Below are 16,101 nucleotides of genomic sequence, written 5' to 3'. Positions count from 1 at the left end.
ACCCAAAAGTGAAACCTGTCAAGGAACATCTCCGACGGTCCGCCGTCCAGAAGAGAAAAGCAATTGGTGAGGAAGTGGCTCGGCTCCTGGCAGCTGAGTTCATCTGAGAAATCTACCACTCCGAGTGGCTCGCCAATGTTGTCATGGTCCCCAAGAAGGACGATTCACTTCGCATGTGCATTGACTTCAAGCATATCAATCGGGCCTGCCCGAAAGATCATTTTCCTCTCCCCCGCATCGACCAAATCGTCGACTCGACTGCGGGGTGTGAGCGTTTATCTTTTTTGGACGCCTATTTCAGGTACCATCAGATCCGACTGTATGGACCCGATGAGATAAAAACGGCTTTCATCACTCCATTCGGATGCTTTTGTTATGTCACCATGACATTCGGCCTGAAGAACGCCGGAGCCACATTCATGAGGATGATCCAGAAGTTTCTGCTCACTCGAATCAGTCGGAATGTGGAAGCACACATGGATGACATTGTGGTCAAGTCACGTAAGGGTTCCAACCTGCTGGCTGACCTTGCTGAAACCTTTGCCAACCTCAGAATATATGATATCAAGCTTAATCCATCAAAGTGCACATTCAGAGTTCCTGGCGGAAAGTTACTCGGTTTCCTCATTTCCAAACGAGGGATCGACGCTAACCCAGAGAAAGTTGGTGCTATACTTCGGATGAAACGCCCTGTGCGTGTGCACGATGTCCAGAAGCTTACTGGTTGTTTGGCCGCCTTGAGTCGATTCATTTCTCGCCTCGGTGAAAAGGCATTGCCTCTTTACCGAGTGATGAAGAAGTCTGATAAGTTCGAGTGGACTCCCGAAGCTGATGAAGCGTTTGCAGAGCTCAAAGCCCCGCTTTCCACCCAGCCGGTGCTTGCCGCACAAATCAGCAAAGAGCCTTCACTGCTTTATATTGCAGCCACTGGACAAGTTGTCAGTACAGTACTCACGGTCGAGCGGGAAGAAGAAGGAAAAGCCTATAAAGTTCAGCGCCCAGTATATTACGTTTCTGACGTTCTGACTCCATCGAAGCAAAGATATCTGCACTATCAGAAGCTTGTTTATGGGATTTACATGACCACGAAGAAGGTTGCACACTATTTCTCTGATCATTCCATTACAGTCGTTAGCGACGCTCCATTATTAGAGATTCTGAACAACAGAGATGCAACTGGTCGAGTGGCAAAGTGGGCAATTGAACTCCTTCCCCTAGACATCAATTTTGAGGCAAAGAAAGCTATCAAGTCCCAAGCAATAGCAGATTTCCTCACTGAGTGGATCGAACTGCAACTTCTAGCCCAAATTCACTCGGAGCATTGGACCATGTTCTTCGATGGCTCCAAGATGCTGAATGGTTCTGGTGCTGGGGTGGTGTTGGTATCCCCCCGTGGTGACAAACTCAGCTATGTTCTCCAGATTCACTTTGACTCTTCCAACAACAAAGCCGAATATGAGGCACTTCTGTACGGGTTGCGTATGGCCATTTCACTCGGCGTCCGTCGCCTCATGGTCTATGGAGACTCGGATTTAGTGGTCAATCAGGTGATGAAGGAGTGGGACATCAGAAGCCCAGCTATGACTGGTTATTGCAATGCAGTGAGAAAGTTAGAAAAGAAGTTTGAGGGGTTAGAGCTCCATCATGTACCCAGACTGAAAAATCAAGCAACCGATGATCTAGCAAAGATAGGTTCCAAGAGGGAAGCCGTTCCCAGCAATGTGTTCCTAGAACATATTCATACACCTTCAGTTCAAGAAGATCCTTTCACTGAAGAGCCCTCGCAACCAAAGAGTGCCACTGATCCGACTGAAATCGAGGTCCCAACCGTGGTCGATTTGATCATGGAGGTTTTGGTCATCACTCCCAATTGGACAGTACCATATATCGCGTACACTCTTAGAAAGGAACTCCCAGAGGATGAAGAAGAGGCTCGATAGATCGTTCGTTGATCCAAAGCCTTTACCGTGATAAGAGGACAGTTATTCAGAGAAAGTGTGACTGGAGTCTGCCAGAAATGCATAAGACCTGAAGAAGGTCGAGTGATCCTCAATGACATTCACTCGGGGACCTATGGTCACCATGCATCCTCTCGGACCATTGTGGCCAAAGCATACCGAGTGGGATTTTACTGGCCACGAGCTAATGAGATGGCAAAAGAAATAGTCGACAAATGTGAAGGTTGCCAGTTTTACTCCAACATGTCTCACAAGCCTGCGTCGGCCCTGAAATCCATTCCACTCGTCTGGCCTTTTGCTGTTTGGGGATTGGATATGGTTGGACCTCTGAGGACTGGTAGGAGTGGATTCACTCATGTGCTTGTAGCAGTCGACAAGTTCACCAAATGGATTGAAGCCAAGCCTATCAAGAACCTTGAAGCCAATACTGCTGTCAGCTTCATCAGAGAGTTAACATTCAGATATGGTGTTCCACACAACATCATCACTGACAACGGGTCAAACTTCGATTCTGATGAGTTCAGAACTTTCTGTGCTTCTCAAGGTACTCGAGTCGACTATGCTTCAATCGCCCACCCCTAGTCGAATCGGCAAGCTGAAAGAGAAAATGGATTGATTCTCAAAGGACTGAAACCCCGACTAATGCGTGATCTCAAACACGTAGCAAGAGCCTAGGTCGATGAACTTCCATCGGTATTGTGGGGACTAAGGACAACTCCCAATCGGTCGACTGGCAGAACTCCCTTTTTCTTGGTTTATGGAGCTGAAGCCGTACTTCCGAGTGACTTGCTCCACAATGCGCCCCGAATCGAGCTTTTCTCAGAAGAAGAAGCAGAACAAGCACGGCGAGATGTGGTTGATCTCCTGGAGGAAGAAAGAGAGATGGCCTTGATCTGATTGACCATCTATCAGCAAAATCTGCATCGATTCATGCCAGAAACATAAGGGGTCGAGCATTTCAAGAGGGAGACTTGGTTCTTTGAGTGGATCAGCAGAAACCACACAAGCTTGCTCCTTCCTGGGAAGGCCCCTTCATTGTCACCAGAGTCCTCCACAACGGAGCATACCACCTCTACAATGTCGAGCACAAGAAAGATGAGCCGCGCGCTTGGAATGCGGAACTGCTCCGCCCCTTTTATACTTAAGCACTCAGTATGATGAGATGTAATAAGAAGCACATTTGTAGTCTGTTTATCAAAGACAAGAGTTTTACAGTCTTCTAAAATGATTGTCGATTGCTTACATATGTTTCTGAAATCCTCCAGTGGGTGGCTTAGCTACGAATCTGTTTCGCCTAAGTTTAAAAAATCCTACCGAGTGATGAGCAAGCCTCTCACTCGGGGGCTTAGCTGCGAATCCATTTTGCCTAAGTTTAAAAAATCCTACCGAGTGATGAGCAAGCCTCTCACTCGGGGGCTTAGTTGCGAATCCTTTCGCCTAAGTTTAAAAAATCCTACCAAGTGATGAGTAAGCCTCTCACTCGGGGGCTTAGCTGCAGTCCAGTACTTGCCTAAGTTTAAAAATCCTACCGAGTGATGAGCAAGCCTCTCGCTCAAGGGCTTAGCTGCGGTCCAGTACTCGCCTAAGTTTAAAAAAATCCCATCGAGTGATGAGCAAGCCTCTCACTCGGGGGCTTAGCTGCAGTCCAGTACTCGCCGAAGTTTAAAAAGTCCTACCGGGTGATGAGCAAGCCTCTCACTCGTTGGCTTAGGTGCAGTCCAGTACTCGCCTAAGTTCTAAAAATCCTATCGACTGATGAGCAAGCCTCTCACTCGGGGGCTTAGCTGCAGTCCAATATTCGCCTAAGTTTTAAAAAAATCCTACCAAGTGATGAGAAAACCTCTCACTCGAGGGCTTAGCTACAGTCCAGTACTCGCCTAAGTTTTAAAAATCCTACCGAGTGATGAGCAAACCTCACACTCGGAGGCTTAGCTGCAGTCCAGTACTCACCTAAGTTTTGAAAATCCTCCCGAGTGGTGAGCAAACCTCGCACTCGGGGGCTTAGCTGCAGTCCAGTACTCGCCTATGTTTTTAAAAATCCTACCGAGTGATGAGCAAACCTCACACTCGGGGGCGTAGCTGCAGTCCAGTACTCGCCTAAGTTTTTAAAAATCCTACCGACTGATGAGAAAACCTCACAATCGGGGGCTTAGTTGCAGTCTAGTACATGCCTAAGTTTTAAAAATCCTACCGAGTGATGAGCAAACCTCACACTCGGGGGCTTAGCTGCAGTCCAGTACTCGCCTAAGTTTTTCAAAATCCTACCAAGTGATGAGCAAACCTCACACTCAGGGGCTTAGCTGCAGTCCAGTACTGGCCTAAGTTTTAAAAAATCCTACCGAGTGATGAGCAAACCTCACACTCGGGGGCTTAGCTGCAGTCCAGTACTCGCCTAAGTTTTTAAAAATCCTACCGAGTGATAAGCAAACCTCACACTCGGAGGCTTAGCTGCAGTCCAGTACTCGCCTAAGATGACGAGGTGCAGGTCGATTGCAACCTTCTCCTCGGAGCTGCGCCACAAGTACAACATGCGCTCCATCCCTATCCGCAAGGATGGCGAGGCGCAGGTCGACCGAGGTATCTCCCTCAGAGCTGCATCTCAAGAAATATTCCGACCGAAGAATAAGTTCCACTCGAAGGCAAACACACGCACATGCAGAAGATAAACCAAGTTCGGATAAAACCTCAAAAGTTTCAGGACGAAGATAAAAGTACCCGGGCACCAGGCCCGAAGGAGTTTAATGGTTACAAAAATCACTCGGCATTCCGAGGCAAATTTAAAGCAAGTTTACGTATCAAGTTTGTTCACTCAGCAGGAGGAGGCCTTGCAGGCTCGACGAACTCGTCCAAATCAATTCCGTCCGCGATCCGAGTGGCAGCAGCAATGAAAGTCTCCATGAAGGATTGGAAGTCGTGCCTTTTGGTGTTGGCGACCTTGATCGCCGCCAGCTTCTCTTCTCGAGCTTCTTTGTAGTGGACCCTGACCAGAGACAGAGCCACATCAGCACTGCATCGGGCAGAGGACTTCCTCCATTCCTGCACTCGACTAGGGACTTCATTAAGTCGATTCATCAGAGACTCGAGATCATTATGAGGCGTTGCCCTTGGCCAGAGAGATCCATCAATGCGCGACACCACCACCTTCAGACGAGCAAGATAACTGGTAACACTGGCAACACGAGATTCTAGTCGAAGCACATTCATGGCAGCCTCGTCGCCAACTGGAGAAAGGATAGGATCCAAGCTCGTCTCGATTCTTCTAGTATCCTCTTCAAAGTTTTGATAGAATTATGAAAATTCAAGGATTTAGTGAGTCGACTGATCAGGACTAACTTGCAAACATTAAAGCAGCTGGATAAAAGGGGTACCTTCGAGCATAAGAAAGAGCTTCTTGGAGAGGGCCTTCAGATAAGCTTCCAAGTCGTTTCTCCTACGAGACATGCTTTCCAGTTGGTCGTTCAGAGCCACCTTATCCTTCTTCAGACGAGTCGCCTCTCGGTTGGACTCAGTAAGAGACGACTTCAGCTTGGTTATCTCCTCCTCCAGCGCTCCGACTGAAGCCAGCTTTTTGTCAGCAAGAGCAGTCTTCTCTTGAGCTTCCTTTTGTGCAGTCGCAAGGTCCAGGTCCTTCTTATCCAGAGCCAACCTCATTTGCTCTGCAAAATACGCATTTAGATCAAACAGAAGAATGAGGGGATAACTCTAAGGATGGTCGAGATAAGCAGTCGACAGGCTGTTACCTTCCATACCAGCAACTTCATCTTGAGCCTTTTTCAAGTTCTGTTGGGCCAACTCCAAGTCAAGATGAGTTTCCTCTGCTTTTCCTCAAATAGCGAACTTGGAGATAAGGGCACAAGATTTCTACAGTGAGTAAAAGACATGTCAACAGACAAGATCAAAGATTATTTACTTCTGAGTGAATAAAACTTTAAGACTACTGTAGAATCAAACATTCTACAGTAGTCTCGGGGACTACACCTAGTGGGTGCACTTAGCGTGCCCCCACTGGTTCAGACCCCACTCGACATGGTCCGCCCAGACCGAGTGTAAAAAAAGAAGTGCTCAGACCCCAACCGACTGCCAGCAGTCGACTGCGGTCTCGAGGACTACACCCAGTGGGTGCACTTAGCGTGCCCCCACTGGTTCAGATCCCACTCGACCAAGCCGAGTGGAAGGGTGAAAATAATAAAGATGACAAAACACCCAATGGGTGTACAGTCTCAAAGTGCAAGACAATGAGAGATTGCGTGAAGGAAAATATTCGGGTAGCATATCCTAATAGAACAAGTCCAGTCGGAAGTCAACTTACCTGGACATTGGCTTGAAGAGCCGCGCTGGCGTCATAAGCAGCCTGACTGCTTTCGTGCACCGCCTTCACCCGCTCCATCATTATGCCAGCCTGACTAATGGCCTCCGCAGAGGCGTCCGACTGGCTTTTTGGAACATGATGAGTGGCGAAGAAGGGGACAGACGGTCCAGACGCAGTGGCTTGGAGCTCCGAGGCATGAAGTTGGATAGTTGAAGCAAGCACTGGTGCAGTCGACGATGCGGGGCGCGCACTCGACACTGGGTCAGCAAAGGTTACAGAAACCTTACTCGCATCTTCGAGCTGTTGATGTAACGCCCTCGGTGCGGCTATAGCTCCCACGTGTCGAGGCATGACTTAGAGACATAACCGCATTGAAGGCAATGTCGCAAGTTAGGCAATCATCACAACATCCCATGTAAATATATAATAAAAGGGGGAGATACATAGTTGGCTTACACTCGCCACGTCACATCAAAGTACATAAATAACATCCATCAATCAAACACTCATGGCCCGACTACGGCGCCAAAATAGAAAAAGAACCCAATATGCGACAAGGCCCTGAATCAAACCCCAACTAGGCACCACTACTGATCATTAGGAAAAGACACGTAGTAACGCTGAGAGTCTTCGTCGAACTCCCACTTGAGCTCATAATCGTCACCTGGAGCGGAATCACCTGGACCTGCATCTGGAGTTATAGTATCTGTGAGCCACAGGGACTCAGCAATCTCGCACCCTTGCGATCAAGACTATTTAAGCTTATAGGAAGGGTAAGGCGAAATATATGTGGAGCTGCAGCAAGCGACTAGCATATATGGTGGCTATCTTATTCGCAAAAGAGAGCGAGAAGAGGAGGCAAGGAACGAGCGAGAAACTAGAGAGCAACCTGCGCAAACATTACTCCAACACCGTGTCCACTTCCCGGACTCCGCCGAGAAGAGGCCATCACAGTAACACACTCAGTTGAAGTTTAATTAAGTTAAGGTTCAAGTTATCTACAACCGGACATTAACAAATTCCCATATGCCCATAACCGCGGGCACGGCTTTCGAAAGTTCAATCCCTGCAGGGGAGTCCCAACTTAGCCCATGACAAGCTCTCACGGTCAACGAAGGAATAGACCTCCTCCCAAGACGTTCCGATCAGACTCGGTATCTCGGTAACTCAAGACACTTCGACAGGTTAAAACAAGACCAGCAACACCGCCCGAATGTGCCGACAAATCCCGATAGGAGCTGCACATATCCCTTTCTCAGGGCACACTCAGATTGTCTTAGGTACGGGTAGGCCAGCCCAGAGTTGCCCCTGGTGGCCACCGGCAGCTGACAGGTGGACCAACACTCAGAGGAGCACTGGCCCGGGGGGGGGGGTTAAAATAAGATGACCCTTGAGTCTGCAGAACCCAAGGGAAAGAAAAGGCTAGGTGGCGAATGGTAAACCAATATTGGGCATTGCTGGAAAAGCTTTAATCAAGGCGAAATATCAAGGGGTTCCCATTATAACCCAACCGCGTAAGGAACGCAAAATCCGGGAACATAACACCGAAGCCTTGTTCTGAAAGCCAGGGTTGGGTGGGTGGGAAGAACCACTGCCACCTTTGCTCTTCTGCTGATACGGCTGACGGAACGGAGGAGGAGGAAGCCAAAACTTCTGCTGCTTGGCCACTTGAGTAGAGGAAGAAGGAGTAACATCTCTGACTCACTTCTTGGAAGCATCACACCTTAACTGAGCAGCCTCTTGCTTCAGTGCCATGTTGTAGAACTCATCGTACCTCAAGGGCTCAAAGAGAACAAGAGCGAGCTGAATTTCTTCTCTGAGACCACCCCTGAACTGATATATCATGCTCTTCTCATCAGGCACGTCCTGCTTGGCAAAGCGGGAAAGCTTCTGGAACAACTTGTTGTAGTCATAGACAGACAAAGAGCCTTGCTTCAGATTGCGGAATTCCTCACGCTTGCTTTCAACCACGCTCTGCGGAATATGATGAGCTCGGAAATCTCGACGGAAATCATCCCAAGTGATAACACGTCCACCTCTGGAGTCCCTGTACTGCTGGAACCATTCTGCAGCTTGATCTTTGAGTTGGAAGGAAGCGAACTTGACAAAGTCCTCAGGCCTGACGTTACTGCACTCGAAATGCTTACACAGATCCACAAGCCAATCGTCAGCATCGGTTGCCTCAACACAATTGCTGAAAGTCTTTGGCCCGTTAGCAAGGAACTGGTTGAGTGTAGCAAAGTGACTCTAATTGCTGCCTTGATTCCCTTGACTGCCTTGATTGCGCTCTTGAAGAATTTGCATGATCAGCTGTGTGTTTGCATTGGTTGCGGCCATCACAGCTTGCCATGCCTCCGGAGGAGGTGGAGGTGGTGGCGGATCAGGATTCAGAGTCGTGCGCGTTGGAGGAGCCATCTTGAAGAGGTTGACCACCATTAGCACATTGACAGATAAATATTGAAGCTGAATCCAATGGAATGAAAATTGCAACATATAGTCTTCACATCCGAACAAAATGAACGAATGCATTCCTCTTCAAATGGTCACATATCCATAAATTGAGAAGCCATGTAGAATTAAGGTAGAGAAATAAATCAACAAGGTACGGATCAAGAACGAATAATCGGTAAGAAATCCCAATCTCAAACCAATATTCGTGGAAGAAGAACTAGAGCTACTAGAATTCCCACCTATGAAACTTCCGAACCTTTCCGCTTATGCAATCAGGTGTTGGGGATACAGGGGAAGCATAATATCTCACCCAAACTAGCAAATCCTACATCCAGCTGTATCCATCCTTCAACACATAACCAAGAAACCTTCGGAAACCATCTACCTCAACCTTCGAAAAGCATCCGTTATACAAGTTATGGCGATACTCCCGAACTCCCGCCCCAGTACTGGGTGGCGTCGAGGTTATCTCACCAACGAACTGCATAAAAGAGATTTTTGATGTCGGAGTACTAAACTCAAGTATTCCAGAATTGCAACGATAAAATTATGATGACAACACCTCAGAGCTCAACTCCCCGGGACACTTCCACTAAACCCCTGACAGGAGGCACCAAGACAGTATTCTCATCATAAGCCATCGGAACGATTCCAAGATACTCGCGTGATCCTAAATTTTTTTAGTGAAATTTGAGAAGAGAAGAGTCAAAACTCTACGTCAGGATGCCTTACCAGAGCGATGAGGAGACTGGGAAGTAAAAATAATTCCTAGACTCTCCGATATATAATTCCTAAATGACTCAAAACATTTTTCTAGACACAACTCGGCTGCTAAAAACGATCAAGCAATGGGGCTCCTAAGGTCGGGGAAAGGCTCTGATACCAACTTGTAACGCCCTCGATGCGGCTATAGCTCCCACGTGTCGAGGCACGACTTAGAGACATAACCACATTGAAGGCAATGTCGCAAGTTAGGCAATCATCCCAACATCCAATGTAAATATATAATAAAAGGGGGAGATACATAGTTGGCTTACACTCGCCACGTCACATCAAAGTACATAAATAACATCCATCAATCAAACACTCATGGCCCGACTATGGCGCCAAAATAGAAAAAGAACCCAATATTCGACAAGGCCCTGAATCAAACCCCAACTAGGCACCACTACTGATCATCAGGAAAAGACACGTAGTAACGCTGAGAGTCTTCGTCGAACTCCCACTTGAGCTCATAATCGTCACCTGGAGCGGAATCACCTGGACCTGCCCCTGGTGGCCACCGGCAGCTGACAGGTAGACCAACACTCAGAGGAGCACTGGCCCGGGGGGGGGGGGGTTAAAATAAGATGACCCTTGAGTCTGCAGAACCCAAGGGAAAGAAAAGGCTAGGTGGCGAATGGTAAACCAATATTGGGCATTGCTGGGAAAGCTTTAATCAAGGCGAAATATCAAGGGGTTCCCATTATAACCCAACCGTGTAAGGAACGCAAAATCCGGGAACATAACACCGACATGACGGAAAACTAGGGCGGCAAGAGTGGAACAAAACACTAGGCGAGAGGCCGAGCCTTCCACCCTTTACCAAGTATATAGATGCATTAAGATAACATAGCAATATAATGATATCCCAACAAGTAAATAAATGTTCCAACAAGAAACGGCTCCAATCTTCACCTGCAACTAGCAACGCTATAAGAGGGGCTGAGCAAAGCGGTAACATAGCCAATCAACGGTTTGCTAGGACAATGGTGGGTTAGAGGTTGACATGGCAATTTGGGAGGCTGACAAGCAAAAGGTAGGCATCGTAGCATTGGCATAGCAAAAGAGCGAGCAAACTAGCATAGCAAAGATAGTAGTGATTTCGAGGGTATGATCATCTTGCCTGCACAGTTGTCAGAGTTGACTGGATCCTCACAAGCAAACTCAACGGGCTCCTCGGTAGCGAACTCGTCTCCCGACTCTACCCAAACAAGACAAACAAGAAACAAGGATACAATCAACCACATGCAAGGATCAAGCGATACGATGCAATGATGATATGCTATGCGGTATGCGATGCGGGATGCAAAATGCAAGATATGACAGGAAATTCATGAACCTGGCCTCAACTTGGAATTCCAAGGGTGCCACTGGAAAGATGGGATGAAATCGCTTGAAAACTATATAAAGAACGCCGGAATCGGAGTTACGGTTTGGAAATGGCAAGCGTTTTAAGATTGGCACCGGTCTGCGATTTACAGCAAGTAGGCATCTAAATGCAACGAGATGAACATGCTACAGCAACCAAACATGACAACACAATACATGGCAGGGATGCACACAAGATTCTTAACAAAATACTAGCACTAAGCCACGGCCAATTCATCCATTATGAGGTTCAAACAAGCATGGCAAAAACGCAAATGCAAAACAGATTTCAGACTTAGTGAAATTAACACTTGTCTGAAATTTCAGATCACGAAGCCCTATTCGGAGCAGCAAAACAATATGATACATGACCTGATTAAGACAAGTAATAACATTATAAGGAGATACTCAACAAGCTTAACAAAAGACCCAAAGTGACCTAGGGCCAAAAGGGTTCACAAAATATACTAACGGGCACACGAACATAGCTAAAACACAATCAGTTTTCAGACTTAGTGAAAACTGAGACATGCTGAAATATAACTCACGAAGGCATGTAAACGAGCTCGATGCACTCACTACGGTGCAAGTCATGGCAAGGCAATCATACATCCATTAAGAAGGCACAAAATTCTAGCTAGATATGGCAAGAACAATGGCATAGCATGCACGGATCAACTACAATAGCATCGGCAAAATCGCAAACAAGTTGACGATCTGCCCAGATTCACAATGAAGCAAAAGTAGAGCTCGATTGACTCAATCTAGGGTGCTCCATAATTGCAAACAAAGACATGGATGGATAGAGCATTATAAGATTAACAAAACTCCCTTACTGATCATCCTTAAAAGAGGCACGGATCACTAGGGAACAACAAGAACATATGGCATCATGAACTAAATAATCCCAGACTTAGTGAAAACTACTAAGTCCCTGAAAACAGATTTACCGGGTGCCTCACTTTGCAAGCTTGCACAAGTCACCACACACATCCTAAAAAATGCATGGGTTGCACCTCTGGAAAGAAAACAAAATCCTTAACAAAACATATGAAGGACTCACAGGCATAGCATGCACACAATAATCATGGCAAAAATGACAAAAGTCTAAGATGAACTAGCAGATCTGACAATTAACTCACGAAGCCTCCTTCTAACAGCATTTCGGGCATCAAGATGAACTCAAATGAAAACGATGCAATGGAATGAAATGATGTACTCGTCGAGGCGAACATTTAGATATACTATATGCCCAAATCGGAGCTACGGACACAGAGATACGGCCGGTCAAAGTAGGCATAAAAAATTAGGGGGAGAGGGGAAAAGTCAACCGACTAGGGTATTTTGGATCTGGATCTGGCGGCACGGATCCCGAGGTTGACCCGCAACACTGCAGCTCGCCGGAGTGCTCGACGTCGCCGGAGAGGAAGGAGAGGCCGGGGCTCGCCGGGGTAGCCGGATCCGGCCCGGTCGCCGGAGTTCGTCGGCGTGGAGGCGGCGAGGCGGCGCCGGCCTGGGGCGGCGAGGAGGCGGCGAGGGACGGCCGGCCGGGCGGCAGGGAGGCGGCCCACGGTGGCGGAGAGGCGGCCCGCGGCGGCGCCGGTCGCCGGAGGTGGGAGAGGCGGCGGCGAGGTGGAGGCGCGGGGCGCGGGGGTGCTCGGGCTCGCGGGGGCCCGGCTTAGGCCTCCCGGGCCGCGGCGGCGGAGGCGGCGGGGAGCGACACGTGGCAGGCGGCGGATGGCTGGGCGCGGCGGGGTGGACACGTCCGGCCCGATTCGGACGTGTCCATCGGCGGGGGAAGCGGCGGATCTGGAAAAATTAGGGTTTCGAGGGGGAGAGAGATCCGAAAAACGGGGGGGGGGGGCTATTTATAGGCATAAGTGGAGCTAGGAGAGTCCAAATGAGGTGCGGTTTTCGGCCACGCGATCGTGATCGAACGCTCTAGGATATGGAGCAGAGTTTGGTGGGTTTTGGGCCAAATTGGAGGGGTGTTGGGCTGCAACACACACGAGGCCTTATCGGTCCCTCGGTTAACCGTTGGAGTATCAAACGAAGTCCAAATGATACGAAACTTGACAGGCGGTCTACCGGTAGTAAACCAAGGCCGCTTGGCAAGTCTCGGTCCAATCCGGAAATGTTTAATCCCCACACACGAAAGAAAGCTAGAAATGACCACCGGAGGAGAACGAAGCACCGGAATGCAAAACGGACAACGGGGAAAATGCTCGAATGCATGAGATGAACACGTATGCAAATGCAATGCACATGATGACATGATATGAGATGCATGAAAACGAAAACAACACACGGAGACAAAGACCCGAACCCGAGAAATAAATATGACTTAACGCCGGAAACGGCAAGAGTTGGAGTGCAAATTGGGAAAGTTACATCCGGGGTGTTACAACACTCCACCACTACGAAAGGATCTCGTCCCGAGATCTAGGACTGAAAGAACGCCGGGTACTCAGAACGGAGGTGATCCTCGCGTTCCCAGGTAGCTTCACGGTCGGAATGGTGTGACCACTTGACTTTGAGAAATTTGATTGACTTGTTGCGAGTCTTGCGTTCAGTCTCTTCAAGAATAGCAACTAGGTGCTCACGATAAGAGAGATCTTCTTGGAGCTCAATGTCCTCGAAGTTGACGGTGCGGTCAGGAGTCTTGAAGCACTTTCGAAGCTGAGAGACATGGAACACGTCATGAACATTTGCAAAGTTTGAAGGAAGCTCGAGTTGATAGGCGAGGTCGGCTCTCTTGTTGACAATCTTGAAAGGTCCCACGTATCTAGGGGCAAGCTTCCCTTTGATATCGAAGCGACGAGTACCTTTCATAGGAGAGACACGGAGGTAAACATGATCTCCGATCTCAAAAGCCAAATCACGGTGCTTACTATCATAGTAGCTCTTCTGGCGGGATTGGGCTGCTTTGAGGTTATCACGAATGACTTTGCACATTTCTTCTGCTTCTGTGATTAAGTCATTACCCAAAAGCTGACGTTCACCGGTTTCAGACCAATTGAGAGGGGTACGGCACTTCCTGCCATACAGAATTTCAAATGGCGCCTTGCCCGAACTTGCTTGAAAACTATTGTTGTAGGAGAATTCAGCATAAGGAAGACAATCCTCCCACTTCATGCCGAAGGAGATCACACAAGCCCTGAGCATATCTTCAAGAATCTGGTTGACACGCTCGACTTGACCGCTTGTTTGAGGATGGAAAGCTGTGCTGAAGCGGATGTTGGTGCCCATGGCCTTCTGAAAAGAATCCCAAAACTTTGAGGTAAAGATGCTGCCACGGTCTGAAGATATCACTTGAGGAATACCGTGCAGAGAGACAATTCGAGAGGTATAGAGTTCTGCCAATTGAGCTGCAGTGATCGACTCTTTGATAGGCAGAAAGTGAGCCACTTTGGTGAGTTTGTCGATGACAACAAATATAGCATCATTGCCACGCTTGGACTTTGGAAACCCAGTCACGAAGTCCATTTCAATGTGGTCAAACTTCCATTCTGGAATGGCAAGAGGTTGGAGGAGACCTGCTGGCCTTTGATGTTCTGCCTTCACTCTTCTGCAGACATCACATTCATTCACGAATTGAGCGATCCCGCGCTTCATTCGAGTCCACCAATAAGCTTGCTTGAGGTCCTGATACATCTTCGTGCTCCCAGGGTGGATGGAGAGGAGAGAATTGTGAGCCTCGTTCAGGATCACTTTACGGAGGTCACCTTTGGGCACAACAATACGATCCTCGAAGAAGAGAGTGTCCTTGTCATCAAGGCGGTAGCACTTGTACTTGGACTGACTCTTGGCAATCCCAATCTTCACATTTTTCACCATAGCATCAAGAAGCTGGGCTTGGCGAATCTGGTCTTCTAAGGTAGGAGAGACTTGAAGGTTGGCGAGGAAACCTTGAGGAACAACTTGCAGATTAAGCTTGCGGAAAGCTTCACAAAGCTCGGGTTAATAAGGCTTAAGAATCAGACTGTTGCAGTAGGCCTTCCTGCTCAAAGCGTCAGCAATCACACTGGCCTTGCCTGGAGTATACTCAATACTCGGATTATACTCTTGAATCATTTCGACCCATCGAGTTTTCCTGAGGTTGAGATTTGGCTGAGTGAAGATGTACTTGAGACTCTTGTGATCAGTGAAAATGTCCACTTTTCTTCCCAATAGAAGATGTCTCCAAGTCAAAAGAGCATGCACAACTGCCGCCAACTCAAGATCATGAGTGGGGTAGTTCTTCTCATTAGGCTTCAACTGGCGAGATGTATAAGCAACAACTTTCTTCTCTTGCATCAAAACTGCACCGAGACCTTGGAGAGAGGCATCACAAAAGACCTCGTACGGCTTGGATTCATCAGGCGGAGTCAGAACTGGAGCAGTGATCAATTTCTCTTTCAAAGTGTTGAAAGCAATATCACACTCCGGAGACCAAACGTACTTGACGTGCTTCCGAAGAAGATTTGAGAGAGGCTTCGCGATCTTAGAAAATTTTTCAACGAATCTTCAGCAATAGCTTGCGAGACCGAGAAAACTGCGGAGTTGCTTCACATTCTGAGGAGGTTCCCAATTCACAATTGCAGACACCTTCTCAGGATTCACGGCAATGCCCTTGGCAGAGATGATATGACCAAGATAAAGAACCTCATCGAGCCAAAATTCACACATGGAGAACTTGGCGTAGAACTGATGTTCTCTGAGCTTATCAAGAACCAAACGCAAGTGCTTGGCATGATCTTCCTTGTTCTTGGAGAAAACCAGAATGTCGTCGAGATAGACCAAAACAAAGTCATTGGTGTAGGCGTTGAAGATGAAGTTCATCATGCGAGAGAACGTCGGAGGAGCGTTGGCAAGGCCAAAAGACATGACAGTGTATTCATATGAACCAAAGCTTGTTCTGAAAGCTGTCCTGGGAATATCTTCTTCACGAATGCGAATTTGGTGATAACCCATACAGAGATCAAGCTTGGAGAATACTTGGGCACCTTTGAGTTGTTCGAACAGCTCATTGATGTTGGGAAGTGGGTATTTGTTCTTGATGGTCTTCTTATTCACTGGACGGTAATCAACACAAAGTCGGCCCGTTCCATCCTTCTTCTTCACAAAAAGAACACCACAACCCCACGAAGAAGAACTAGGCCGGATGAGACCCATTTTCTCTTGCATATCAAGTTGCTTCTTCAGCTCCTTCAACTCTTCAGGTCCGAGCTTGTAAGGACGTTTGCACACAGGTTCCGTGCCAGGCTCAAGTTC

Source organism: Triticum urartu, chromosome 1A (genome assembly GCF_056163025.1).
Source record: "Triticum urartu cultivar PI428250 chromosome 1A, HENAU_Tu73, whole genome shotgun sequence".
NCBI lineage: Eukaryota > Viridiplantae > Streptophyta > Magnoliopsida > Poales > Poaceae > Triticum > Triticum urartu.
The sequence above is the reverse complement of the archived record's forward strand: the minus strand, read 5'-3'. Positions refer to the sequence as shown.